This window comes from Arachis ipaensis, chromosome B4 (assembly GCF_059453495.1).
Source record: "Arachis ipaensis isolate K30076 ecotype BB chromosome B4, ASM5945349v1, whole genome shotgun sequence".
Lineage (NCBI taxonomy): Eukaryota > Viridiplantae > Streptophyta > Magnoliopsida > Fabales > Fabaceae > Arachis > Arachis ipaensis.
This window is the reverse complement of record NC_142439.1, coordinates 97251368-97274719: the sequence shown is the minus strand read 5'-3', so window position 1 is coordinate 97274719 and position 23352 is coordinate 97251368. Positions and strand designations below refer to the sequence as shown.

The 23352-nt window shown below is 38.5% G+C and overlaps 1 non-coding gene and 1 pseudogene across 1 annotated transcript; both read left to right on the top strand.

The window, feature by feature from the left end:
- Nucleotides 1–89: 89 nt before the first annotated feature.
- Nucleotides 90–21546, top strand: LOC148568486 (uncharacterized; annotated as a pseudogene).
- On the top strand, nt 10344–10451 carry LOC148568487 (small nucleolar RNA R71). The gene has a single exon (XR_015881679.1). It is a non-coding gene; the product is annotated as a small nucleolar RNA R71 (small nucleolar RNA).
- Nucleotides 21547–23352: the final 1806 nt, after the last annotated feature.

Below are 23352 nucleotides of genomic sequence, written 5' to 3'. Positions count from 1 at the left end.
TTTTTAATAATTAATCGATTTAAAATAATAAATTATAAAATAAATTAATTTTTGAAATTATATTTTTTATATATAAATATAGTATTGATATGGGTATCACACACCTAAGCGGACGTTATAGATCGACCTAAACAATATAACTCGACAATCTACGTTACAAAATTGGTAACTGATAAAACGATCGTCCGAATAAAAACGTCTCCATCTGACATTACTCTTTATAAAGGAGGAGAACTTTCAAAATTTAATCATCGGATACTTCACCCTATAAAAAGGGAAGGTAAGATGCTTTTCAGGAATTAAGCACACATTGAATATACAATACTGATTTAAGCATCGGAGTGCCTTTGGCAGGTACACTCCCCTTTTTTGTTCTCTCCACGATGTGGTATACCTCTTTGACGAGAAGCTCGGACCTCCAAGTTCTTAGCTCGGCGTCGGGAATAATAGCTCGGTGCTAGCTACCAAGAGTCGAGTTATAGCCAGGTTATTCACTCAAGAACAATTGGTGCCCACCGTGGGGCCCGAGATATAACTCTCCTTTCCTTTTTTGGCCTCAAAATTTCCAAAGTCCATCCATGGCTGATCTACCTCCCCCAACACCTTCCGAACTCCTTCGGATGGTAACTGAGCTGCAACAAGCAAATCAACGTATGGCGGAGGGAAATCAAAGAATGGCGAACCAGATCGCCGAGTTAATTAATGCTCGGATTGAAAATAATGGTGATCGTAATGAGCAAACAAAGGAGGTAGAACACGAATCCGACCCATCACACGTCTCCGAAACTGCTCGGAACAAAAAAGCTCGGCCTCCCCGGAATGAAAAATTTCGACCAGAGAATAAGGACACTGCTTCCGATAACTCTCTAGGACCATTCACGGCTGACATTATAAATTTTCAAATGCCTAGGAGATTCACTTTTCCAATAACTTTAACCTCTTATGATGGGTTAGGGGACCCGAAGAAGCACATCAAAAAGTTTTCGATCTATAATGATAGTAAATGATGCCTCTGACCCTGTTTTATGCCATTGTTTTCCCACTTTTTTAGACGGTCCTGCACTTGATTGGTTTAGTTCTTTGCCTGCAGATTCTATTTCTCATTTTCAGGAATTAGCCAAGCTTTTTGAGGATCATTTTGTTGCCTCTTCTATCTACCTACATGATTCTAAATATCTGAATACAATCAAACAAGATCAGAATGAAAGTCTGAAGGACTACATTACTCATTTCACAAAAATGGCCATGAGCATACCAGACCTTCACCTCGAGGTGCATTTGCATGCCATCAAAAGTGGACTTCGACCAGACAAATTTCAAGAGGCAATCGCAGTTGCCAAACTAAAGACTTTTGTCGAGTTCTGCGAAAAGGCTAAAGGACAGATAGATATTGAGGAGCTCCGACAAGCTCGGAAAGTGGTGCGGAATTTACAACCACAAACTAACCGGCAAGTGCACCGGGTCGTACCAAGTAATACCTCAGGTGAGTGAGGGTTGATCCCACGAGGATTGAGGGACTAAGCAACAATGGTTGATTAATTTACTTAGTTAGACAAGCAGAGAATAGTGTTTGAGAGTTTAAAAGTATTAAACAGTAAATTCAGAATATCAGAAGACAGGCAAGTAAATAAGTTGGAAAAAGAATATGGAGAAGGCAGTTAAGGCTTCAGATTTATCTATTTTTCAGATTGACTTTTCTTATTAATTTATTTTAATCATGCAAGATTTAATTCATGGAAAACTATATGTGACTAGACCCTAATTCCTTAGACCTTTCTAGTCTCCTCTAACTTTCATCAACCGCCAATTCCTTGGTCAATTAATTCCAATTAGGGGGTGAAGTTTAATTCTAGTTATTATGCCACAAAAATCCTAATTATCCAAATATAAGAGGATTATATGTCATGTATCCCATTAAGTCCAGATAATTAGAATTTAGGAGGAATTATTTTCAAGCTGTTGTTCAAGTAAAGAGCTTTTCAAAGTTATACAAGAACTCAATTAGAAAGAGGGTCATACTTCTGTTCCACCCAAATTCATAAGATAAAGAACGAAAATAATCCTTGAATTATAAATCAGTACATGAATTAAAATAGAAAAATAATAGTATCAATCCATACAATAGACAGAGCTCCTAACCTTAACAGTGGAGGTTTAGTTGCTCATGGTTCAGAGAGAAAATAAGGATTCTCAAAAACTGTAAATTGGGCTGAGGTGGAATGAAAAGTGGAATAATGTTGGAATCCCCGAAGAGAAGTCTCTTTTCTCTTTTATATCTAATCCTAATTAATTTAAAAATCTATTTTCTAAAACTAAAATAATATCTTTTCCTATTTTAAAATAAAAATAAAGTTTAAATGAGAATTAATTAAATAATCAGCGTTTTCTACACGTGGCGCATGTCACGCGTACGCGTTAGGTACGCGCACGCGTCGCTGTGCAAATCTCCAAATCACGCGCACGCGTCAGGTACACGCACGCGCCGCTCCTCACTGGTCATCTCCTTTAATTCTTGTGCTCCTTCCATTTGTGCAAGTTTCCTCTCCATCCTCTAAGCCATTCCTGCCCTATATAGCCTTCTTCTCTTTTTCTGCGAAAACTCCATCAAATCCAACCAAATGCTACCTAAAATAAACAGAATTGCACACGACTCAAAGTAGCATCCATAGTGGTAAAGATAATTAATTCTTGATTAAACTCAACAAATTAAATGCAAATTCACTAGGAAAAGATAGGAAAGATGCTCACGCTTCACAATACCAAACTTGAATTGTTGCTTGTCCTCAAGCAACCAAAAATAAGTGTAAGATTAAGTTGTGAATTTGCATGAGAAGTGAGAGTTTAGTCATGTTCAAGTCTATTCTTAAGATGGGGTTTATTCATTGTAACTCTAAATAGTTTTGGCATCTCACTCTCCTTTGAATCACAGGGATGTCAGTGTTATTCGGAATTAGAATTCGGATCATATTATGAATTCTCTGATCTTTATACGCCAGTTTAATCCTTGAACACAGCAAAATTTACTTTAATTCTCTTTTCTTTGGTGCTTTGCACCTTGAGCCTTGCCGTGACTTTAAATGTTTTGTCTCAAGCTTTACTTGACACAGAAACACCACAAGCACTTGACTGGGGAACTCTTTCTAAATTCTAATTTTTCTTCTTTTTTTTTTCAGTTACTCCCAAATAGTGGTGCTCAAAGCCTTTGGCATACTCTGCTGAATGCATTTGGTCATGACTCTAAATATTCTGTCTCAAAGGTTACTTGAAACAAGAATACCACAAGCATATAACTAGGAAAACAACTCTTTGAGCTTTTGATTATTTCAGACTCCCTAGTCATTGATGCTCAAAGCCTTGGACCTTGCTTTTATGCTTATTTTGCTTTGTCTTTTGCTTCATAATAATTCTCTAAATCTCTGTTCCTTGTACATCAACATTCTTTTATTCAAATTTAAATATGCACTGTTCATGTCATGCATTCAGAGTCACAGAAAATACCACCACATTTGAATAAATGAGACTATTCTAAAAATTAAACATAATTTCTCATGCACTACATCTTTTCTTCTTTCTTTTTGATTTCAAGCTCAGTGGGCAATTGGTATGCGAAATTGTTACTCTGAGGTTGTAAAATTTGTTGTTCGTTCTCTCCCTGATAATGGCGCCAACAAACTGATGCACAATACCATGGTCCAAGCATAACTTCACAACTTCGCACAACTAACCAGCAAGTGCACTGGGTCGTCCAAGTAATAAAACCTTACGTGAGTAAGGGTCGATCCCACGGAGATTGTTGGTATGAAGCAAGCTATGGTCACCTTGTAAATCTCAGTCAGGCGGATATCAAATGGTTATGGAGTTTTCGAATAATAATAAATAAATAGAAAAGATAGAAATACTTATGTAATTCATTGGTTAGAATTTCAGATAAGCATATAGAGATGCGTTTGTTCTTCTGAACTTCTGCTTTCCTGCTGTCTTCATCCAATCAATCATACTCCTTTCCATGGCTGGCTTTATGTAAGGGCATCACCGTTGTCAATGGCTACATCTCATCCTCTCTGTGAAAATAGTCCGATGCGCTGTCACTACATGGCTAATCATCTGAAGGCATCACCGTTGTCAATGGCTACATCCCATCCTCTCTGTGAAAATGGTCCGATGCGCTGTCACTGCATGGCTAATCATCTGGAGGTTCTTGATCATACTGGAATAGGATTTACTATCCTTTTGCGTCTGTCACTACGCCCAGCACTCGCGAGTTTGAAGTTCGTCACAGTCATTCAATCCCTGAATCCTACTCGGAATACCACAGACAAGGTTTAGACTTTCCGGATTCTCATGAATGCCGCCATCAATCCAGCTTATACCACGAAGATTCTGATTAAGAGATCTAAGAGATACTCATTCAATCTAAGGTAGAACGGAAGTGGTTGTCAGGCACGCGTTTATAGGGAATGATGATGATTGTCACGTTCATCACATTCATATTGAAGTGCGAATGAATATCTTAGAAGCGGAATAAGTTGAATTGAATAGAAAAACAGTAGTACTTTGCATTAATTCATGAGGAACAGCAGAGCTCCACACCTTAATCTATGGAGTGCAGAAACTCTACCGTTGAAAATACATAAGTAATGAAGGTTCAGGCATGGCCGAATGGCCAGCCCCCATGTCTAAGGAAAAACGTTCCAAAGATCGATCAAAAGATTATAAGATGTCTAATACAATAGTAAAAAGTCCTATTTATACTAAACTAGTTACTAGGGTTTACAGAAGTAAGTAATTGATGCATAAATCCACTTCTGGGGCCCACTTGGTGTGTGCTTGGGCTGAGCTTGAAGTTTACACGTGGAGAGGTCATTTTTGGAGTTGAACGCCAGTTTGTAACATGTTTCTGGCATTCAACTCTGGCTTGTGACGTGTTTCTGGCGTTTAACTCCAGACTGCAGCGTAGAACTGGCGTTCAACGCCCTTTTGCGTCATCTAAACTCGGCCAAAGTATGGACTATTATATATTGCTGAAAATCCTTGGATGTATACTTTCCAACGCAATTAAAAGCGTGCCATTTTGAGGTTTGTAGCTCCAGAAAATCCACTTTGAGTGCAGGGAGGTCAGAATCCAACAGCATCAGCAGTCCTTCTTCTACCTCTGAATCTGATTTTTGCTCAAGTCCCTCAATTTCAGCCAGAAAATACCTGAAATCACATAAAAACACACAAACTCATAGTAAAGTCCAGAAATGTGAATTTAACATAAAAACTAATAAAAATATCCCTAAAAGTAACTAGATCCTACTAAAAACATACTAAAAACAATGCCAAAAAGCGTATAAATTATCCGCTCATCACAACACCAAACTTAAATTGTTGCTTGTCCCCAAGAAACTAAAAATCAAATAGGATAAAAAGAAGAGAATATACTATAAATTCCAAACTATCAATGAAACATTGCTCCAATCAGATGAGCGGGACTTGTAGCTTTTTGCCTCTTGAATAGTTTTGGCATCTCACTTTATCCATTGAGGTTCAGAATGATTGGCATCTATAGGAACTCAGAGTTCAGATAGTGTTATTGATTCTCCTAGTTCAGTATGTTGATTCTTGAACACAGCTACTTTATGAGTCTTGGCCGTGGCCCTAAGCACTTTGTTTTCCAATATTACCACCGGATACATAAATGCCACAGACACATAATTGGGTGAACCTTTTCAGATTGTGACTCAGCTTTGCTAAAGTCCCCAATTAGAGGTGTCCAGGGTTCTTAAGCACACTCTTCTTTTTCTTTGGACCTTGACTTTAACCGCTCAGTCTCAAGTTTTCACTTGACACCTTCACGCCACAAGCACATGGTTAGGGACAACTTGGTTTAGCCGCTTAGGCCAGGATTTTATTCCTTTAGGCCCTCCTATCCACTGATGCTCAAAGCCTTGGGATCCTTTTTATTTACCCTTGTCTTTTGGTTTTAAGGGTTATTGGCTTTTTGCTCTTGCCTTTTGGTTTTAAGAGCTTTTGGCTTTTTTCTTTTTCTTTCTATTTTTTTTTCGCCATTTTTTTTTCTGCAAGCTTTTGTATTCACTGCTTTTTCTTGCTTCAAGAATCATTTTTATGATTTTTCAGATTATCAAATAACATGTCTCCTTGTCATCATTCTTTCAAGAGCCAACATATTTAACATTCTTAAACAATAACTACAAAAGACATATGCACTGTTCAAGCATTCATTCAGAAAACAAGAAGCATTGTCACCACATCAATATAATTAAACTAAGTTCAAGGATAAATTTGAAACTCATGTACTTCTTGTTCTTTTGAATTAAAACATTTTTCATTTAAGAGAGGTGATGGATTCATAGGACATTCATAACTTCAAGACAAAGTTACTAAATACTAATGATCATGTAATAAGACACAAACATGGATAAGCACTTAACATAAAGAAAACGAAAAACAGATTATTTAAGAACAAGGAATGAATCCACCTTAGTGATGGTGGCGTTTTCTCCTTGAGGAACCAATGATGTCCTTGAGCTCTTCTATGTCTCTTCCTTGTCTTTGTTGCTCTTCCCTCATTGTTCTTTGATCTTCTCTAATTTCATGAAGGATGATGGAGTGCTCTTGATGTTCCACCCTTAATTGTCCCATGTTGGAACTTAATTCTCCTAGGGAGGTGTTGATTTGCTCCCAAAAATTATGTGGAGGAAAGTGTATCCCTTGAGGTATCTCAGGGATTTCTTGATGGTGAGCTTCCTCATGCGTTTCTTGAGCTCCATGAGTGAGCTCTCTTGTTTGCTCTATCCTTTTCTTAGTGATGGGCTTCTCTTCCTCAATGGGAATGTCTCCTTCTATGAAAGCTCCAGCTGAGTAACATAGATGGCAAATAAGATGAGGGAAAGCTAGCCTTGCCAAGGGGGAGGACTTTTCGGCTATTTTGTAGAGTTCAAGGGAGATGACTTCATGAACTTCTACTTCCTCACCAATCATGATGCTATGAATCATGATGGCCCGATCCACAGTAACTTCAGATCGGTTGCTAGTGGGGATGATGGAGCGTTGGATGAACTCCAACCATCCTCTAGCCACAGGCTTGAGGTCCAGTCTTCTAAGTTGAACCAGTTTGCTTTTTGAGTCAATCTTCCATTGAGCTCCTTCCACACATATGTCCATGAGGACTTGGTTCAACCTTTGATCAAAGTTGACCCTTCTAGTGTAGGGGCGTGCATCTCCTTGCATCATAGGCAAGTCAAACACCAACCTCACATTTTTTGGACTAAAATCTAAGTATTTCCCCCGAACCATGGTGAGATAATTTTTTGGGTTCGGGTTCTTACTTTGATCATGGTTCCTAGTGATCCATGCATTGGCATAGAACTCTTGAACCATTAGGATGCCGACTTGTTGGATGGGGTTTGTTAGAACTTCCCAACCTCTTCTTTGGATTTCATGTCGGATCTCCGGATACTCATTTCTCTTGAGCTTGAAAGGGACCTCGGGGATCACCTTCTTCTTGGCCACAACATCATAGAAGTGGTCTTGATGAGTTTTGGAGATGAATCTTTCCATCTCCCATGACTCGGAGGTGGAAGCTTTTGTTTTCCCTTTCCCTTTTCTAGAGGATTCTCCGGTCTTAGGTGCCATCAATGGTAATGGAAAAATAAAAAGCTTATGCTTTTACCACACCAAACTTAGAATATTGCTCGCCCTCGAGTAAGAGAAGAAAGAATAGATGAAGAAGAAGAAGAAAATATGGAGGAGAGGAGGGAGACGTGTAATCGGCCAAGAAGGGAAAGAGAGGGTTGTGTTGTGTGAAAATGAGGAAGAATGGAGGGCTTTATATAGGGAGGGGAGGGGGGTTTAGTTTCGTCCATATAGGGTGGGTTTGGGTGGGAAATTGATTTTGAATTTTGAAGGTAGGTGGAGTTTATGAGGTAGGTTTATGGGGAAGAGTGGATGGATGTGAGTGGTGAAGTGGTGATAGGGAAGAGAGATTGAGGTGATTGGTGAAGAGTTTTGGAGAAGAGTGTTTATTGGGAAGAGAGGATGAACATTGAGAAGAGGGAAGAGGTGAGTGGTGGTAGGTGGGGATCCTGTGGGGTCCACAGATGCTGAGTTGATCCTGTGGGGTCCACAGATCCTGAGGTGTCAAGGATTTGCATCCCTGCACCCATTAGGCATGTAAAATGCCTTTGCATGCAATTCTGGCGTTTAAACGCCGAATTGATGCTTGTTCTGGGCGTTCAGCGCCCAGATGCAACATATTTCTGGCGTTGAACGCCAGCTAGATGCTTGTTTCTGGCGTTCAGCGCCAGCTCTTCTTGACTGTGCATTTCTGGCATCTGAACGCCAGGATGCTGCTTGTTTCTGGCGTTCAACGCCAGATCCATACTCTGTTCTGGCGTTGAACGCCAGCCAGATGCTCTTTACTGGCGTTTAAACGCCAGTAAGATCCTCCTCCAGGGTGTGATTTTTCTTCTGATATTTTTGATTTTGTTTTCAATTTTTATATTTATTTTGTGACTCCACATGATCATGAACCTAATAAAACATGAAATAACAATAAAATAAAAATAAAATTAGATAAATAAAAATTGGGTTGCCTCCCAACAAGCGCTTTTTTAATGTCAATAGCTTGACAGTGGGCTCTCATAGAGCCTTACAGATGTTCAGAGCATTGTTGAGACTCCCCAACACCAAACTTAGAGTTTGGATATGGGAGTTCAACACCAAACTTAGAGTTTGATTGTGGCCTCCCAACACCAAACTTAGAGTTTGACTGTGGGGGCTTTGGTTGACTCTACAGTGGGAGAAGCTTACTGTGCCTCTTTTCCATGTTTACAGGAGGATGTCCTTGAGTTTTAAACTCAAGGGAGTCCTCATTCAATTGAAGGAAGTTCACCTCTGTTAACATCAATCACAACTCTTGCTGTGGCTAGGAAGGGTCTTCCAAGGATGATGGATTCATCCTCATCCTTCCCAGTATCTAGGATTATAAAATCAGTAGGGATGTAAAGGCCTTCAACCTTTACTAACATGTCCTCTACTTGTCCATAAGCCTATTTTCTGGAATTGTCTGCCATCTCTAATGAGATTTTAGCAGCTTGTACTTCAAAGATTCCCAGTTTCTCCATTACAGAGAGTGGCATGAGGTTTATTCCTGACCCAAGATCACATAGAGCCTTCTCAAAGGTCATGGTGCCTATGGTACAAGGTATTAGGAACTTTCCAGGATCCTGTTTCTTTTGAGGCAATCTTAGTTGATCCAATGCATTTAGTTCATTGGTGAACAGGGGAGGTTCATCTCCCCAAGTCTCTTTACCAAATAAATTAGCATTCAGCTTCATGATTGCACCAAGGAACTTGGTAACTTGCTCTTCAGTAATATCCTCATTCTCTTCAGAAGAGGAATATTCATCAGAGCTCATGAATGGCATAAGGAGGTTTAATGGAATCTCTATGGTCTCTAGATGAGCCTCAGAGTCCTTTGGTTCCTCAAAGGGATACTCCTTATTGATCATTGGACGTCCTAGGAGGTCTTCCTCCTTGGGATTCACGTCCTCCCCTTCCTCTCTAGGGTTGGCCATGTTGACTATGTCAATGGCCTTGCACTCTCTTTTTGGATTTTCTTCTGTATTGCTTGGGAGAGCACTAGGAGGGGTTTCAGTGATTTTCTTACTCAGCTGTCCCACTTGTGCCTCCAAATTTCTAATGGAGGACCTTGTTTCATTCATGAAACTCACAGTGGCCTTAGATAGATCAAAGACTAAGTTTGCTAAATTAGAGGTATTTTGTTCAGAGTTCTCTGTCTGTTGCTGAGTGGATGATGGAAAAGGCTTGCTATTGCTAAACTTGTTTCTTCCACCATTATTAAAGCCTTGTTGAGGCTTTTGTTGATCCTTCCATGAGAGATTTGGGTGATTTCTCCATGAGGGATTATAGGTGTTTCCATATGGTTCACCCATGTAATTCACCTCTGCTATTGCAGGGTTTTCAGGATCATAAGCTTCTTCTTCAGAAGATGCCTCTTGAGTACTGTTGGATGCAGCTTGCATTCCATTCAGACTCTGAGAAATCATATTGACTTGCTGAGTCAATATTTTATTCTGGGCTAATATGGCATTCAGAGTATCAATTTCAAGAACTCCCTTCTTCTGAGGTGTCCCATTACTCACAGGATTCCTCTTAGAAATGTACATGAACTGGTTATTAGCAACCATGTCAATGAGTTCTTGAGCTTCTGCAGGCGTTTTCTTTAGGTGAATGGATCCACCTGCAGAAGTATCTAATGACATCTTAGCTAATTCAGACAGACCATCATATAATATATCCAGGATGGTCCATTCTGAAAGCATGTCAGAAGGACACTTTTTGGTTAGTTCCTTGTATCTCTCCCAAGCTTCATAGAGGGATTCACCTTCTTTCTGTCTGAAGATTTGAACATCCACTCTAAGCTTACTCAGCTTTTGAGGAGGAAAGAACTTGGCTAAGAAAGTCGTGACCAGCTTATCCCAAGAGTTCAGGCTATCTTTGGGTTGAGAGTCCAACCACACTCTAGCTCTGTCTCTTACAGCAAACGGGAAAAGCATGAGCCTGTAGACTTCAGAATCTACTCCATTAGTCTTAACAGTATCATAGATCTACAAGAATTCAGTTAAGAACTGAAAAGGATCTTCAGATGGAAGTCCATGAAACTTGTAGTTTTGTTGCATCAGAGAAACCAATTGAGGTTTCAGCTCAAAATTGTTTGCTCCAATGGTAGGGATGGAGATGCTTCTTCCATGTAAATTGGAATTAGGTGCAGTAAAGTCACCAAGCATCCTCCTTGCATTATTATTATTTTCGGCTGCCATCTCCTCTTCCTGTTCAAAAATTTCTGTACAGTTATCTCTGGATTATTGTATTTTAACTTCTCTTAGTTTCCTCTTCAGAGTCCTTTCAGGTTCAGGGTCTGCTTCAACAAGAATGTTCTTGTCCTTGCTCCTGCTCATATGAAAAAGAGGGAACAGAAAAATAATAATAATAGGGATCCTTTTTACCCAGGTATAGAGGTTCCCCTGTGTGAGTAGAAGAATAAAAGAATGTAATGTAAAGAAGGGAAGAAGAGAAAATTCGAACATAGATGGAAGAGGGGGTTCGAATTTGGGTGAGATGAAGTGTTAGTAGATGAATAAATAAATAGAAGGAGATGAGAGAGAGGGAGGATTTTCGAAAATAATATTTTGAAAAGGGGTTAGTGATTTTTGAAAATTAGGAATGAAATTAAATTAAAATTAAAAATTGAAACAATTAGTTAATTAAAAAGAATTTTTGAAAAAGAGGGAAGATATTTTCGAAAATTAGAGAGAGAGAGTTAGTTAGGTAGTTTTTGAAAAAGATAAGAAACAAACAAAAAGTCAATTAGTTAGTTGAAACAAATTTTGAAAATCAATTTTTAAAAGATAAGAATATAAGAAGTTAGAAAAGATATTTTAAAATCAAATTTTTGAAAAAGATAAAATTTTGAAAAAGATATGATAGAAAGATATGATTAAAATTAGTTTTAAAAAATATTTGAATTTTAAAAATCAAAATTAATGACTTGACTCACAAGTAATCACAAGATATGATTCTAGAACTTAAAGTTTGAATCTTTCTTAACAAGCAAGTAACAAACTTGAAATTTTGAATCAAAACATTAATTTTTGATGATATTTTCGAAAATTATGAGATAAGATTAAGAAAAAGATTTTTGAAAAATATTTTTAAAATTTTTGAAAATAAATAAGAAAAATGAAAATGATTTGATTTTTGAAAAAGATTTTGAAAAAGATAAGATTTTTAAATTGAAAATTTGATTTGACTCATAAAAATAACTAGATTTTAAAAATTTTTGAAAAAGTCAATCCAAATTTTTGAATTTATGAGAAGAAAAAGGGGAAGATAATTTTTTTGATTTTTTTGAATTTTTAATGATGAAAGAGAAAAACATGAAAAAGACTCAATGCATGAAAATTTTGGATCAAAACATGTGATGAATGCAAGAACACTATGAACGTCAAGATGAACACCAAGAACACTTTGAATGTCAAGATGAACACCAAGAACTTATTTTTGAAAAATTTTCAAGAAAAGAAAACATGCAAGACACCAAACTTAGAAATTTTTCATGTATAGACACTATGAATGCAAGAATGCATATGAAAAACAAGAAAAGATACAAAACAAGAAAATATGAAGATCAAACAAGAAGACTGGCCAAGAACAACTTGAAGATCATGAAGAATACTATGAATGCATGGATTTTCGAAAAATGCATAAAAAATTTTTAGAAAAAATGCAATTGACACCAAACTTGAAATTGACTCAAGACTCAAACAAGAAACACAAAATATTTTTTTGATTTTTATGATTTTATGATTTTTTTTGGATTTTTCAAAAATTAATGTGAAAAAGAAAAATATGAGTTCCAAAATTTTTAAGAATTCCAGGAATCTTTCAATATTAGCCCAAAGCTCCAATCAAAGGGTTGGACATGGCTTAATAGCCAGTCAGCTTTAGGATATAAATCAGGCATGCAACAAGCTGATATTCAAATTAACTTGCCTCTATGCTGATGGTTGGAATCCCCTATCCAAAAGAATTAGACCTGGCTTTATAGCCAGCCAGGCTTCAACATGCTTCATGAAACACTAGAATTTATTCTTAAAAATTTAGAATAATTTTCGAAAACAGGTGAGAAATTTTTGAAAGATTTTTGAAAAATTTTTTTGAAAAATTTTTTTGAAAACAAAATAAGAAGAAAATTACCTAATCTGAGCAACATGATGAACCGTTAGTTGTCCAAACTCGAACAATCCCCGGCAATGGCGCCAAAAACTTGGTGTTGTTGCCGGACCAACTTGGCGCTGATGTTACCAGACCAAAACTTGCCAAAAACTCGAACAATCCCCGGCAACGGAGCCAAAAACTTGGTATGCGAAATTGTTACTCTGAGGTTGTAAAATTTGTTGTTCGTTCTCTCCCTGTTAATGGCACCAACAAACTGATGCACAATACCATGGTCCAAGCATAACTTCACAACTTCACACAACTAACCAGCAAGTGCACTGGGTCGTCCAAGTAATAAAACCTTACGTGAGTAAGGGTCGATCCCACGGAGATTGTTGGTATGAAGTAAGCTATGGTCACCTTGTAAATCTCAGTCAGGCGGATATCAAATGGTTATGGAGTTTTCGAATAATAATAAATAAATAGAAAAGATAGAAATACTTATGTAATTCATTGGTTAGAATTTCAGATAAGCATATAGAGATGCGTTTGTTCTTCTGAACTTCTGCTTTCCTGCTGTCTTCATCCAATCAATCCTACTCCTTTCCATGGCTGGCTTTATGTAAGGGCATCACCGTTGTTAATGGCTACATCTCATCCTCTCTGTGAAAATGGTCCAATGCGCTGTTACTGCATGGCTAATCATCTGAAGGCATCACCGTTGTCAATGGCTACATCCCATCCTCTCTGTGAAAATAGTCCGATGCACTGTCACTGCATGGCTAATCATCTGGAGGTTCTCGATCATACTGGAATAGGATTTACTATCCTTTTGTGTTTGTCACTACGCCCAGCACTCGCGAGTTTGAAGTTCGTCACAGTCATTCAATCCCTGAATCCTACTCGGAATACCACAGACAAGGTTTAGACTTTCCGGATTCTCATGAATGCCGCCATCAATCTAGCTTATACCACGAAGATTCTGATTAAGAGATCTAAGAGATACTCATTTAATCTAAGGTAGAACGGAAGTGGTTGTCAGGCACGCGTTCATAGGGAATGATGATGATTGTCACATTCATCACATTCATATTGAAGTGCGAATGAATATCTTAGAAGCGGAATAAGTTGAATTGAATAGAAAAACAGTAGTACTTTGCATTAATTCATGAGGAACAGCAGAGCTCCACACCTTAATCTATGGAGTGCAGAAACTCTACCGTTGAAAATACATAAGTGATGAAGGTTCAGGCATGGCCAAATGGCCAGCCCCCATGTCTAAGGAAAAACATTCCAAAGATCGATCCGAAGATTATAAGATGTCTAATACAATAGTAAAAAGTCCTATTTATACTAAACTAGTTACTTGGGCTTACAGAAGTAAGTAATTGATGCATAAATCCACTTCCAGGGCCCACTTGATGTGTGCTTGGGCTGAGCTTGAAGTTTACACGTGGAGAGGTCATTCTTGGAGTTGAACGCCAGTTTGTAACGTGTTTCTAGCGTTCAACTCTGGCTTGTGACGTGTTTCTGGCGTTTAACTCCAGACTGCAGCGTAGAACTGGCGTTCAACGCCCTTTTGCGTCGTTTAAACTCGGCCAAAGCAATTAGAAGCGTGCCATTTTGAGTTCTGTAGCTCCAGAAAATCCATTTTGAGTGCAGGGAGGTCAGAATCCAACAGCATCAGCAGTCCTTCTTCTACCTCTGAATCTGATTTTTGCTCAAGTCCCTCAATTTCAGCCAGAAAATACCTGAAATCATAGAAAAACACACAAACTCATAGTAAAGTCCAGAAATGTGAATTTAACATAAAACTAATAAAAACATCCCTAAAAGTAACTAGATCCTACTAAAAACATACTAAAAACAATGCCAAAAAGCATATAAATTATCCGCTCATCAGCAATACATGAGGCACCTTTCAACATTAAAGCAAATAACAGAAAATTTCAAAATAGTAAAACTAAACTAGAACTTAGGAATTTATCTAATAAAGGATCATGCAATAAACAAGACAAAATAGCAGAAAACTGGAACATAACATAGTAAGAGCGAGAAGGAATATAGAATGAAAGAAATTCAACCACCTCAGTTATCCTAGTGGCCGTTTTATTCTTTAGGTTGTGATCCTCCGTGAAGATGATTCGCCTCCCTTTGTTACCATAAAAATAAACAGAAAAACCATCAGTGAAGCGATAACACCAAACTTAAAAGTTTGCTTGTCCTTAAGCAAAGAAGAAATGAAAACAGAGAGGGACATAAAAAGACACACGGAAAAAAAACAAATAGTATGATAAAAGAAGAAGAAAAGGAGAAAAGAACAAGAGAGAATTAGGATTTGGGAGGGAGAGAGAATGAAAACAGGGCGGCATGCTGGGTAAGTAATACGGCGCGAGCAATGTGTATGCGTACAGCACGCGTACGCGTGGGTCGCATAAAGGTCAAGCAACGCGTCCACGTTCTCTCAATTTGTGCGAATCGCGCGAAGGCAGCCCCGTACATGCACAACTCTCGGGTTGATGCGCATGAGGGCTTGATAGACAGATGACGCATGTGCGTTAGGTACGAGCACACGTGGATGGGGGCAAAGTGAAAATGATGCGCACGCGTCATGGACACGTATGCGTGATGAAGATTGTGCGTTTAGCACAAGTCCAACCCTAAAACCATGTGCGCTTCTGCGTGGATTGCCGAAAACCAGAGTGACGCGTACGCGTCTGGTATGCGTACGCGTGGGTGAGCTGGTGCGCAAGGCATAGTTCCTGCACAACTCCAGCGCAACTTTCGGCCTTTCTTCTTGGTGGTGCAAACTCACACATGACGCACACGCGTTAGGGACGCTTGCGCGTCAAACACCCCCTTTTTTTGGGCAAAATTTTTTCGAAGTATTCGGTTCCTGTTCTAAAATAGCTGCATGATTAGAACACACGTAAAACGAAAGAAAAATAGTAAAAACTCAATAAAAATCAAATAAATAAGAAAATCACTACTACAAAAAATAACTAAGGATACAAAATTATCGGGTTGCCTCCCGACAAGCGCTTCTTTACCGTCACTAGCTTGACGGTCAACTCCTCTAAGGAGGAGGATCATAGGGACTCAGTTCTTCACCCCTTACTTTGAACTTCTTTCCTATGTCTCCATAAAGTAGCTCAATATGCTCCAGAGAGAAGATTCTATTTACTGTATAAATCCACACTGGATTGCTAGTCAACACCACAAACCTTCAGTGGGGATCTTTTTGTTTCTCCATCCTCTGGGTACTTTCTTCTTTTTGGGAACCTCCTCCTTGGTGGATGATGCATTCCCAACACCAAACTTATGTTTGATGTCAGGAGGAATTTTATTGATTGTCACCAAAGGGGGTTGAGTTGCAGATTCTGCTGTGCATCATCAGGGGGATCTTGAAGGTTTGGATCAATAAGCTCAGTCTGCATGCACCTCTCTTCTTTACCTGCTGAATGTATATCTTTGAAGACATGAAAGACCAGTTTCTCATTATGCACTCTAAGCACTAATTCACCTTCTTCCACATCAATCAGAGCTCTTCCAGTGGCTAGGAATGGTCTTCCTAGAATTATAGAGGCATTCTCATCCTCCCCTGTGTCAAGAATCACAAAATCTGCTGGGAGGAAGAACTTACCCACTTTGACCAAGATATTCTCCACTAATCCGTATGCAGGCTTCATAGATTTGTCTGCCATTTGTAATGCTATCCTTGTGGGTTATGCCTCTTGGATTTGCAGCTTCTTCATCACAGACAAGGGCATTAAATTGATGCTTGCTCCCAGATCACATAACGCTTTCTCAAAGGTTGTGCTCCCAATGGTGCATGGAATTTGAAAGCTCCCTGGATCTGGCATCTTCCTTGGTAAGTTATTCTGAATTATGGAATTACATTCCTTAGTTAGGACCACTGTCTCATCTCCCTTTAAAGGCTTCTTCTTTGACAACAATTCCTTAATGAATTTGACATAGAGAGGCATTTGCTCCAAAACCTCAGCAAAAGGAATATTGATTTGCAACTTTCTGAAGACTTCCAAGAACTTTGAAAACTGCTTATCCTTGGTCTCCTTTTGAAGTCTCTGAGGATATGGCATTTTAGGCTTGTACTCAGGAGCTTTTGGCAATGTAGGATAAGTGTCAAGAGAGTCTGGGAATGGGTTGTCTGCACGCTTTGGAGAGACGTGATCTACTTCTTCCTTTTTCTCCTCTGGAGCTTCTTTTTCAACTGGATCCTCATTAACTTGTGCTTCCATACTTGCCACTTGTCCATTTATCAAGGTGATAGCCTTGCATTCCTCTCTTGGATTTGGAATTGTGTTACCAGGAAGGCTATTAATGGTCCTCTTATCAATTTCATTAACTTTTGTGGGTAATTGACCAATCTGAATCTCTAAGTTTTGAGTTATATTTGCAGACCTCTCAGGTATTTACTTGCTCAGATGGTCCATTTGCACCTCCAAGTTTCTAATGGAGGCTCTGGTTTCCTGCATAAAACTCCTCATCATCTCCCAATTAGAATCTTGTTGGGATTGAGAGTTTGTCTGCTGAGGTGGTTATTGTTGATGAGATTGAAATTGGCAGTTATTATGATTGTTCTGTTGGAAACCGCCCTGAGAATTATTATTGAAATTCTGAGATCTCTGAGGTTGGTCCATCCACCCAAGATTGTATGTCTTAGAGTATGGATCATTATTGGGGTTTCTAGGACTACTCCCCATGTAATTTACCTGTTCAGAAAAAGATTGAGCATAATCATAATTCTTATTTTGTACAAAATTACCTGTCATATCATAAGAGACTTCTTGAGGTGGATTTTGGGTGTTGATAGCTAAGACTTGCATGCCACTCATCTGCTGAGTAAGTAAATTTATTTACTGAGACATAAGTTTGATCTGAGCAAGAATAGCATTAACAGCTTCCATTTCCAACACACCTCTCTTCTGAGAAGTCTATGAGTTCACAGGATTCCTGATAGATGAGTATAAATATTGGTTGCTAGTAACTAACTCAATAAGCTCAATAGTCTCCTCCGGTGTCTTCTTCTTGTGCAGTGAACCACCTGCAGAATTATCCAAGCACATCTTGGACATTTCACCTAAACCTTCATAAAAGATATCCAGTTGGGTCTATTTGGAGAACATGTCCGGAGGGCATTGCCTAGTTAGTAGCTTGTACCTCTCCCAAGCTTCATAAAGAGTTTCACCATCCTTCTGCCTGAAGGTCTGAACCTCCACCCTAAGCTTAGTCTGCTTCTTTGGTGGGAAAAAATTAGTAAGAAACTCAGTAACAATCTTGTCCCAAGTGTCCAAACTCTCCTTGGGTTGGGAATCTAGCCATAGCTTTGCTCCATCCCTCAGAGAAAATGGGAAGAGCATGAGTTTGTACACCTCTAGGTTCACTCCATTTGTCTTCAGAGTATCACAAATCTACAGAAAGTTAGAAATAAATTGATTTGGGTCTTCTTGGGAAGACCATGATACTGGCAGTTTTGTTGCACCAGGGTGACCAATTGTGGCTTCAACTCAAAGTTGTTCGCAACTATAGGAGGCACCATAATGCTTTTTCCGTAAAGGTCTGCAGTAGGAGCAGAGTAAGAGCCAAGCACTCTCCTTTGTTGCTTATTCCCATTCGGATTTGCCACATTGGCATTAACAGCATTATTAGGATCCATATTGGACTCTGTAGCTTTGTAGAGTTTCGCTTGTTGTAAACGTCACCTGAAAGTCCTTTCAGGTTCAGGATCAAAGTCTAAGAGAGGTTTCTTGTCTCTGTTCCTGCGCATACACAGACAGAAGACAAGAAAGGATGGAACTCTCTACGTCAGAGTGTAGAGAATTCTCAGTGAGGTACCTTGTGTAAAGAGATAAAAGTACTGAATAAAACAAACACTAAAATTCGAAAATTGCTATTAAAATTGAGACTAAAAAAATTTGAAACTATTAGGCAAATTAAATAAGAAAAATTAAAATAAGACTAACAAGGAAACACCAAACTTAATTTTAGAATTAAGAAAATTATTAGTGCTATTAATTTATTTATTATTTTTTTTCGAAAATACTAAAGCAAAATTTAAATAAAGTTACAATTAAAACACCTAATCTAAGCAATCAAACAACTAATAGTTGTTAATCACAATCAATCCCTGGCAACGGCGCCAAAAACTTGGTGCGAAATTTACAACCACAAACTAACCAGCAAGTGCACCGGGTCGTACCAAGTAATACCTCAGGCGAGTGAGGGTCGATCCCACGAGGATTGAGGGACTAAGCAACAATGGTTGATTAATTTACTTAGTTAGACAAGCAGAAAATAGTGTTTGAGAGTTTAAAAGCATTAAATAGTAAATTCAGAATATCAGAAGACAGGCAAGTAAATAAGTTGGAAAAACAATATGGAGAAGGCAGTTAAGGCTTCAGAGTTATCTATTTTCCGGATTGACTTTTCTTATTAATTTATTTTAATCATGCAAGATTTAATTCATGGCAAACTATATGTGACTAGATCCTAATTCCTTAGACCTTTCTAGTCTCCTCTAACTTTCATCAACCGCCAATTCCTTGGTCAATTAATTCCAATTAGGGGGTGAAGTTTAATTCTAGTTATTATGCCACAAAAATCCTAATTATCCAAATATAAGAGGATTATATGTCACGTATCCCGTTAAGTCCAGATAACTAGAATTTAGGAAGAATTTCTTTCAAGCTTTTGTTCAAGTAAAGAGCTTTTTCAAGTTATACAAGAACTCAATTAGAAAGAGGGTCATACTTCCGTTCCACCCAAATTCATAAGATAAAGAACGAAAACAATCCTTGAATTATAAATCAGTACATGAATTAAAATAGAAAGATAATGGTATCAATCCATACAATAGACAAAGCTCCTAACCTTAACAGTGGTGGTTTAGTTGCTCATGATTCAGAGAGAAAATAAGGATTCTCAAAAACTGTAAATTGGGCTGAGGTGGAATGAAAAGTGGAATAATGTTGGAATCCCCGAAGAGAAGTTTCTTTTCTCTTTTATATCTAATCCTAATTAATTTAAAAATCTATTTTCTAAAACTAAAATAATATCTTTTCCTATTTGAAAATAAAAATAAAGTTTAAATCATAATTAATTAAATAATCAGCTTTTTCTACGTTTTCTGCACGTGGCGCATGTCACGTGTACGCGTTAGTCACACGTACGCGTCGATGGTCTTCTTCGCGTGTCACGCGTACGCGTGAGGTACGCGCACGCGTCACTCCTTGCTGGTCATCTCCTTTAATTCTTGTGCTCCTTCCATTTGTGCAAGCTTCCTCTCCATCCTCTAAGCTATTCCTGCCCTATATAGCCTTATTCTCTTTTTCTGTGGAAACTCCATCAAATCCAACCAAATGCTACCTAAAATAAACAGAATTACACACGACTCAAAGTAGCATCCATAGTGGCTAAAAGATAATTAATTCTTGATTAAACTCAACAAATTAAATGCAAATTCACTAGGAAAAGATAGGAAAGATGCTCACGCATAAGAAAGCAGATAAGCCCCAGTATAACAAAGACGAGGATAGAGCTCGAGACAGCAAGAAGACTTTTAAACTAACTGCTAGATATGATTCATATACTCAGTTGAACACAAAGTGGAACGACATCATCAAGGAGATTCACAATTCCAAGATGATCAAACCTCCCGAAAGGCCAACAATTATCCAGACGCGAAGAATGTGGATAAATCAAAATACTGCACCTTCCACCAAAAGCACGGACATACTACTGATGAATGCATAATTGCTAAGGACTTACCAGAGCAATTTGCTCGGCAAGGTTATTTAGACAAGTATATCGGTGGTCACATACAAAGGCGTACCCCATCCTTTGCTAACTACACCTCGGCAGGGCAACTCTCCCGAGACAAAGAAAACGCTACTTCAACCTACCCTGACCAACCTCAGGGGGTGATTAACTATATTTCTGGAGGTTTTGCAAGTGGAGGCGCAACAAGCTCCGCATGTAAACGCTCATACCGAGCTATGTTATCGGTAGAAGGCACCTTCAATAACGTCCGAGCACCCTTCCATTTCCCACAAATGACATTCCAAGCATCTGATCTTATTACAAAATTTCCAATCAGGATGATCCAGTGGTAATCTCTATTCAGCTTGGGGACCTCTTGGTTCGTAAAGTATTACTAGGCCCTGGAAGAAGCATAGACGTTCTATTCTATTCCACTTTCCAGAAAATAAAACTGAGTGACAACATACTCCAGCCATCTACAGATGACTTGGTCGGCTTCTCAGGTGAATATGTCCCCGTATTGGGATCTGTGTGGTTACAAACCACACTAGGTGAGCGTCCCTTATCTAAAACTTCAGACGTTCAGTATTTAGTGGTTGATTGTTTCAGCCCTTATAATCTAATACTTGACCGACCATTTTTAAATAAGTTTAGTGCTATAGTATCTATAATTCATCTCTGTGTGAAGTTTCTAATGTAGGATGACCTTATCGCTACCATTCACAGCGACCATCGTGAAGCTCGTCAATGTTACAATATCAGCCTCAAGCTACCAAGCTGAACTATAGGAGCACAAGTGAATAACGTTAGTAGTTGTAACGAGCTCCTAGCACTTTCCGACCTGGACCCAAGAGCCGAGTTCTTTGAACGACCTACACTAACAGAAGACGTAGAAAAAATATATTTCAATAATAACTCAGACAAATTTACTTATGTAGGTACAACCCTCGGCTTGGAGGACAAAATTTCATTCCAGCAATTTTTGCAACAACATGCCAATCTATTTGCATAGACATCCGCTGAGATGCCTGGGATTGATCCTTCGGTCATTTCCCACAGGCTGGCACTAGATCTGTCTGTTCGACCTATAGCTCAGAAGAAATGCAATCTCGGTGCCAAAAAGAAACAGGCATCCTTGGAGGGGACTAAAAAATTAATAAGTGCCGGGTGCATCAAAGAAATTCGGTTCACAACATGGCTGGCAAATGTGGTCATGGTAAAAAAACACAACGGTAAATGGCACATGTGTGTTGATTTCACAGATCTCAACAAAGCTTGCCCAAAACATGCTTATCCCTTACCCTTTATTGATTGTTTAGTAGATAACGCTTTAGGTTATAAAACCCTAAGTTTCATGGATGCCTATTCTGGTTACAACCAGATTTTGATGCACCCCTCTGACCAAAACAAAACTGCATTCATTACTGAATATGAAAATTACTGTTATAAGGTTATGTCTTTTGGACTTAAGAATGCAGGTGCCACATATCAACGGCTCATGGATAAAGTATTTGCAAATCAGATCGGTAGAAACCTGGAAGTCTATGTTGATGACATGGTCGGAAAGACAAAGCTCGGCAATGATCATCTCAATGACCTTTTGGAAATGTTCAATCAAATACGACAGTATAACATGAGGCTAAACCCAGAAATGTGTATTTTTGGAGTATAGGGAGGCAAATTCCTCGGATTCTTGCTTACAAACTGAGGAATAGAAGCTAACCATAAGAAATACCGAGCTATATTAGACATGACAAGTCCATAGACAATCAAAGAGGTCCAACATCTAACTGGGAGACTTGCTTCCTTATCCATAGTTTTACCATGTTTAGCATCCAAATCTTTCTACTTTTTTCAAACATTAAAAAGGAAAAACAATTTTATTTGGACTGTAAAATGCGAAAAAGCTTTTCAAGTATAAAAACTATCCTTTCAAAACCTCCGATTTTACAAAATCCCCTTCAAGGGGAAGAGCTTTACTTATATTTATCTGTTACTGACTGGGCAATAAATTTTGTCCTTGTCCCAGAGAGACAAAAAGTGCAAAAACTAATTTACTTTATTAGTAAGTCTCTGCAGAATGCCGAGCTTTGCTACCCAAAAGTTGAAAAATTAGCTCTAGCCTTGATCTTCTCAGCACGACATCTTTGGCCATATTTTCAGAGTCATACCATCCATTTCAGAACTGATCAACCTTTGAGATAGGTGTTACACAAACCAGAGCTGGATGGCTTACTTATAAAATAGTCGGTTGAGCCCTCTAAATTTGATATCAGATTCCAGTAGAGGGCCAATCAAATCCCAACACCTTGCAAACTTTATAGCTGAGTTCACTGCTCCAAGTTCGGAGAATCATTCAATAGAATGGACCCTTTATGTAGACGGGGCCTCCAATCCCCAGGGGTGCAGTGCCGAAGTTCTACTTGAAGACGGTAATGGTTTTGTCTTAGAACAATCTTTGCACCTTTAATTCAAAGCAAGCAATAATCAAACTGAATACGAAGCACTGATTGCTGGTCTAAAACTAGCAACCGACTTAAACTCTCTAAACTCAAGGTATATTGTGATTCTTTGCTAGTTGTACAGCAGGTAAATAACTTATTTCAAGTTAAAGATCCCTGTTGGCAAAATATCTTGATATTGTCAAAAAATTGATTTCAAATTTTACAAAGTTCGAAATCCTTCACATACCTCGGGAACACAATCACCGAGCTGATATCCTGTCAAAACTCGCAAGCTCACAAACACCTACTTCTTTTCTTTACCAATCTACATTCCTCTTTCCAATTGTAACTCTAACCGAAGTTTTGAGTTTAGCACAGGATGAAG